Below are 7,274 nucleotides of genomic sequence, written 5' to 3'. Positions count from 1 at the left end.
CAACTGATCCAGATTGAGCCAAATCATCCTCTCCCCACAACCTTCCACTGTGCCTGACATGAACAGCTCTACTAGAGATCTGGTAGTGGTTCTGCCAATCCACAAAGCCCTGCCTGCAGAGAGGGAGGTTAGAATTATATCATACTTCATAGTGAACCCTTCAATAAAACGAACACTCGTGCCATTAAAAAAGTCTTAAGAAATTAGGCTGGTAAATCTTAAATGCTAGAAATTAGTGGATGAGGTTGACTTGAAGTGGTGCCCCGTTTTTATTTTCTGAGGACATCATTAGCTGCTTATCAGTTCCCACATGGCTGAACTACACTGGCAATGCCAATAGTATGGTTCTCTCCCCCCCCCCCCCGCCGAATTGTCACTCCATGTCATAGTTTTGTTACTGAGCAACAGCATGCACAATTGGTGGAGTGGGAGTGGCCAGCCAACCAGAAGAGTCTCTGAAATGTACTTGCCTGGAGGCAGAGTTAACATCTGAAATCAGGTTGAGTCCTAGAGTTGGGCAAGTGGCATTCCACGTTGTCTGTTGGTCCAGGGGTCAGGGAATCCAATGATCAAGGGTTCAGGGGTCAAGATGAGCAGGAAGCAGCAAGGTAGGCCAGGAACCACAAACATTGTTACCAGCATCTGACTGCTGCTGGCAGCTCTGCTTAAGAAGACTGAAGCCAGCTGGTTCTCATCAACTCCTTCTCCTCAGTGTCCTTGAAGGCTGATCAGCCACAGGTGGAGTCACTCTGCCTTCGCCCCCTTCAGGCTGCTGTTCGGCAGGCGAAGCTGACTCCTGGCCCATGGTGCCCCAGTGTCTTGGATCAGCACTTATTTTGTGGGGAAAGCCCACACACTTGGTTCCCACCCATGTGGTTGGATTACTCACACATAATCCCAGCTATGTGGGATCCCAGCTACCTACTGTTCCCACGCAGTTGAGAGAAGGCATATGAGTTTAAACAAAACTGGTGCAAAACAGGAGAGTATAATTGACTATCCCATTTAATACTGTACTATTTCATTGAGAAGATTCTGCACTCATAGGATTACATCTGATGCTGTTAAAGTATCAGAAAAAATAAAATCATTTGTCTTATTTTGGTTTCGGAGCAGCCATTTTTTTATAAAAAAAAAGAGAAGAAACATCATAAAAAGTTTCATAGGGATTTTCATCCATGGCCCAACTTTCTTTTCTCTTGCCTGTAAGAGACACTACTAAAGAAGTGAGGAATTTCAAAGGGAAAGGTTCGTAGTGATGGCATGTCTAGAGGTTTATTTTATATTGTCCTATTCCAAGAATGCTCTAAACATGTTGCAAGAGCCACAGAGATGCTGCAGTGCTCTCTTCTCATTGAATAACATGTAGCAGCCTCTATGCAAGTGATGTCATCATGTTGTGCAATTGCACATGATTGGCTGCATTTGTTGGAACTGCAAAAATGCACATTGTGATGTGTATGTCGGATATTATCTGTCTCTTAGCAAATGGGTTGTTGTTTTTTAACTCAAGCTTGTTCTGTCATGCAGAATTATGAGGTCTTCTCTCCACATGCACCAAACAAAAGGAAAGACTTTTATTTTACTTTGCTAAAAACAGCCTCACATATTTGAAGGCTTATATCAGTGACTTAGAGCCAGTCTCTCTCTCTGCAGTGTTGGTGAAATTAAAAAACAAATATTTTATATGAAAAGTAATGGGAGGGAACACGTATAAACACTGAATCATCTTCTGCTCTTAGTGTTTATTTTAAGATGTAATTTAGTTTAATGGTAAAAAAAAAATTCAAAGGAGAGCTCTTTCAAAAAGCCACAGCTCTTGCTCATACTTCCAGATGTATACTGACACTCAGCTTTCAAAAGCATTTAGGATATTAAATGTCCTTAATCATTTTAACGGTGGTTACATTTAAGCTTCAGGATCCTTGTCTTTTTCTAGACGCCAGCTTGATAGCCTGTTAAAAGCTCAGGGAGGCTTTCTACATTTTCCAGTGAACTCCTGGAAGGCTGTGTAAACAGCTCTTTTGAAAACCCAAACCCAGTTATGGGTGCTTCAGAACTTTGAAAAGTTGGCAGGAAAAAACTCTTCCTCTGGAAAGCTCCATGCAGGCAAGTCTCTAGCATATGCACCGCCGGGGTGCAAAGATCCGCCCTGCGCCCCCAAATTTAGTTGTGAATGCCGTCGTTGAGTCTGACAAGTGCCGCCGTTGTGAATGACAAGCACCGCAGCTGGCACGGCACATCTTTGGTAAACGAGCACACAAAGTCGAAAGTCCTTTAGTGAAACAGTAGGTATACATTTCGGTAATACCTAGATATATATGTATTTTGTTTTTCTAGTTTGATCAAAATTATTTATTATTTCACAACAGGTAGATAGTTAAGAGCTTAGGCAGCTTCAGCGGCAGGCACCTGGCACCTACCAGAATTGGGCGCCAAGGTGCCCCGCACCCCTTGCACCCCCGGGTAAAGACGGCCCTGGCTCCATGTGTGTATAGGGAGCTTCTATGGAGTAGAGGGAGCTTCTATGGAGTTGACTATCTCATTCACTTCTATTATGCCCAAGCAGGGCCGACCTGTCCATAAGGTGGCCTGCAGCAGCTGCCTCAACAAAATTCTAGGGGTGGCAGCCACTGCAGAAGCGAAAAGTGGTGGCGGCTACCAGATTCCAGTGAGATCTGACAAGAGCTCCACAAGATCTCATGGAGCACTTGCAGGATCTCACCAGAAGCCGCACCCTGCCAAAGCCTCATTTCTCCTGTGCACCGCTCCCACCTCTCCCCTACCCATACCTGGAGAAGGGGCTCCAGTGGCAGTGGCCTGGTTCCAGTGATATCTCACAGACCTTTGGCGAGATCTTGTCAGAACCCAGAAGCTGCCACTGCACAACCTTCCTAAGTGAGGCCTCAGCAGGGGGGAGCTGAGGGACGGCACCTTCCCAATTTGCCTCAAGCAGCAAAACAGGACGGGCCACTGCTGTGCCAAAGTGACACATATGCAAGGCCACCCTTCCATCAAGATGAATAGCCAGCTCTTGTAAACGAGAGTATACGGTGTGTTCATCCCATCAGGGATCCTCCCAGTTGCTGGTATAGAAAGACAGTGCATTTTTCAGATTAATTGAAAATACTGCAATAGGTAGTTATAAAGGAAGTTTGCATAAATCATTCATTTAAAGTTATTTCAGTTATTACCTCACTCTTCTGTCAAACAGCATCTTACAGAAGGCTATTGGGATATTTCTTTTCCAGGGCCATAGCTGCTGGACTTCAGCAGCAGAACTGGGTCAGGTGTTTCCTCTGCCAAAAAGAAAAAGAAAAACGAGAAACGTTTTGCATAAATTATTCTCCTGATCAGGTAATCCACAAAAAACAATGGAGGCTCTTATGTGTCTGGTTTAAAATTTTAATCTTGGTCATAAAAAAATAGTACCCAATGGTTCTTGAAAGCTCTCTTTGTGAAAGAGAAATTTAATAACCTTGCTGCACGTAGACCAGGTGTTCCCTACTAACAAGCTCTGGTGATAGAGAGATGTTTCATTTTGACAGTGACGTCTCTGAGGTATTCGATTGCACTCAAAACATCGTCCAGATGTGATATCTCCCAGGATTACAGAATATCTGGTCAAACCATATAATTTTATTACACTACGGGGTTAAACATACTGAATGGCAGTGCCAGGGAACATTTGGAAACACGGTAAGCTTGATGTTCAATGTGGGAAAATTTCAAGGTGTTTAATGGCTTCATAAAATGGCACACTTTTGTCTCAGCCTATAAGATCAGCAGTAAATTCTTGCATTACTGCTGCTGTAAAATGCGGTAACGGAAACCCCAAGTTGTATTATACGATACCCCTGAGGTAAAAGTAAGGGATAGTTTTCCCTTAGAGTGGCCATAGGAAAAGCCATTAATTACTGGAACATTGGAAAGATCTAACCAAGGTTTAGCCCTTTTAAGCCCTATTGATTTAAGTGAAGGCCTACAGCTAACTTTTTCATGCAACGACAAACAGCTTTGGACAGCTTTGTGTCCAAAAACAGCAAGGGAGATCAGGAAGAACCTGTTATGTGTAAGGTCACAGGATGAAGCAGCAGTCTCCCAGCACCACTTTCTTGGACTGACCAGAAAGGATTGGAGCCACCTCAAAGAGTGCCTCCCATTCCGATCCTAGATACCAATTTTCGAAGGTGAATGAAGCAGAATTCACCGGTGCCTTTTGCAGGTTGACAATATGTTCTTTGTTCTGTTGAAAACAAAAACAAAGCTCCAGTTCTTTGATACTGGAAAATGTCCTGCCAAGAGTCTCCAAGTTGTTGTCTAGTCTTGATAAATTTGTACAGCTTTCAATCTGGTGCTCGCTGGCAACGCTCTAACTTTAATGAAATTCACATTGCGAAAATCCCACACAACACTTATAACTATCAGATATATAGGTTTATTTTTAGTAAACACAATGAAACTGTATACTGTATATCCAAATGAATGACCGGCCACAGTTGTTTCCTGATGTAACTGTTGCAGGCAGAACCACTGCCAGGCTATTATCCTTTTTGTTTACTTCTACACTTTTTATTACCAGTAGCAATAGGTCCTTCTTATGGACAAGCATAGAATAAGCATGCTGAAATGGTAACGTGCTCTACTTGCAGAAATAGATGACGTATAGGGAAATCAGAGCACAGAGTGAGTCAAGAGAGTGATATGATCACCAATGTAGTCCATTAGAGTTGTCACTATGGGATCTTTAAAGTTCAAATCCAAGCTCAGCCTTGGCTTCACTGAAAGGCCTTTGGCAAGTCAGTCCCAATCACCGTAAGTTTTGCAACGTGTACCATAAAAAAGTTAACGGCCAGCTTCTAGGCTGCCAGCATCCCACTATAAAAACTACCTCCACCCCAAAGCATATTCATTTGCCTTAGCAGAGTCGAAAGGTGAACCAGGAATTGAAATGAGTTGAAAGAAAACCAACATCTGCTGGCAAGATCTGGAGCTCTCGGCTTACCTCTCTTTCATGTCGTGATAAGTGAACCTACAATCAAAAGAAGGGATGGGCAGCAATCCCAGGACAATAACCTGTGGATCTTGGTTGTGTAAACAAGCCATCGCTGAGTGCTTGCGAGGAAGAATGCCAGACCAACCAAAGCCACTGATTTACAGCCAGGTCCCATTTGTCAGTTCCTGTATCTAACCATTAAAACATGCCGATTTCAGCCTTGATATTACTTGCAAAGGCAAACATGCTATTTCTAATATGTAGACAATGAAATCTGCTTCCCCTGCCCCCTCCTCCAGCATTATCATTGTGGCAGGTGCACTGCAATGTCTTGGGCTATTCTGTGCTTTCCATATGTCTCTTTCCAGCTGTCTAGCAGCCTGTCCCTCTCCAGGACCTCGGAACGCAAATGGAGTTTGGCTATTACCTGAAAAGTTTGATTGATTGGCAGGGCCGCCACAGGGTTCAGAGAACCTGAGAGTGTGGGGTGTAGCAATCTGTCTGCATTGACAAATGGAGCTTGTGTAAGCATGGGATGCCATGACAGGACCACTTCACCAAGAACTTAGACCTCATCTACATACATAGATGAATCGCTTAGCGTAGAGTTCAGGATTCAAGTAGGGCAACGTCTTTTTCAAAAAGTCACAACGATTTATCCACATGTGTTGATTAGAACCATGACTTAACTCATTTGCCAGCATGCCGTGTTTGACATTGCTTCAAGGTCCATGTAAACAATTTCTTTAAATAAGTCACAAGAGGAGTTTAGCAGAGAAGTCGGAGAAATGGTGTTAGTGGGAGAACTGAAAACAAGAGGAGTTTCGTTCATCCATTATTTAAAAATAAATAAATAACTTTTTTTAAAAAACCATTTCTCATATATTGTGCACACACACTTAAATACCATTCTTTTATCACATTCTCCACTAAAACCTGGTGGATGTGTGTTCATTTTGTTCAATTTAACATCTGCTTTTGACACCTTAAGCCATATGATATTCATTCGCCATTTATCATCTTAATGGTTAATCGTGTGGCTTGGTGTGTATATTAGATTTAAGTTTTTATCTCCATAATCTTTTCTCTTTGCCATGTGTAGATCAAGGATTTCACATTCTTTGCTTCAAATAATGGCAAACCTCAAGGCTCAGTACCAGTTCCTATATATCTTTGATTATATTCACGTCCCTCTTGAAGTGTTGATTGGGTCATATGGCTTTCATTTTCCTTTGTGCTCTGATGATATTCAGATCGGTGGTTTCTTTAACCTTTCCTACTGAGGTCAGTAACTGTATCTTTGAGTGTCTAACAGCTGTCTCCTGCTGGACGTTTTATAATTTTTTGACATTAAACACAGACAATTTGGAGGTTTGGTTAATTGGGGCTGACAGTTTCCATTGTATGTTTGGGTCAGATTTCACAGAGTAGCTCAATAACTCAATAGCTAGGAATCAGAGTGATATTCTTGCCACCAGCTTGTTGTTTTCATCTAATACTTACATTCCGCCCCCCTCCAAACCCATAATAATGTCACCACCAATTATTTAATATCTCAAAAATTCACTGCATTCACTTATCCGGAAAGCATTGTGTTATCATCAGCTAAGACCAACTGGCATTGTATTTATTTATTGCAAGAGTAATCCACAGCATGGTTAAGCAGTGGCAGGATGTGGCAGAGCAGTGCAGCCACTGCTGCATCTACTGCCCTATCACACATGTCAGGGGGTGGGATAGCTATAGCAATGGAGCTGGCACAGATTGGGTCTTCATGCTGTCAAGTAACAGCATGGAGGGGAGTCTGCTCAGGATCCAGCAGATCAAGGGTCAGTTCCTGCCCTGCTGTTCCAGGGCTTTCTTCAGGCTTTCTCCCCAATGTTTGCCCATCTGCATTTTTCAGCAGGTGGAATGGGGAGCTCTGTGATAGTTTAGCTGTTCTGAGCTGGGTGAGTTGAGATCTCTGCCCCATTCTACACTCCCCAGCATAGCGGTTCTATACCTACTGACGCAAGTCATAGTCCACAACATCTAGAGGTCACCACGTTGACTACCCCACTCCGCTTTACTGAATGGAGCTGATGGGATTTGTAGTCCAAAACATGTGGAATGCACCAGGTTGAGAAAAGCTAACCAAGGAAACACTAGGGCTGCATATGGAAAATGAGGTAAATGGCCAATATAAATCTCACACGTCAAATTACAGTAACTGAACGACAACTACAGTTTTCTGATTTCTATTTGTATAATTTTCACTGAGCCAACTTGTTTAGTGCAG

The 7,274-nt window shown here is 42.9% G+C and overlaps 1 long non-coding RNA gene across 1 annotated transcript; it reads left to right on the top strand.

Moving 5' to 3' along the window:
* Positions 1–3,200: 3,200 nt before the first annotated feature.
* LOC310706424 lies at positions 3,201–5,201 on the top strand. The gene is made up of 3 exons (XR_014525867.1): positions 3,201–3,357; positions 3,549–3,699; positions 4,926–5,201. It is a non-coding gene; the product is annotated as an uncharacterized lncRNA (long non-coding RNA).
* The last annotated feature ends 2,073 nt before the right edge of the window (positions 5,202–7,274 follow it).

Source organism: Podarcis liolepis, assembly GCF_965112155.1.
Source record: "Podarcis liolepis genome assembly, chromosome: 4".
Lineage (NCBI taxonomy): Eukaryota > Metazoa > Chordata > Lepidosauria > Squamata > Lacertidae > Podarcis > Podarcis liolepis.
The sequence above is the reverse complement of the archived record's forward strand: the minus strand, read 5'-3'. Positions and strand labels throughout refer to the sequence as shown.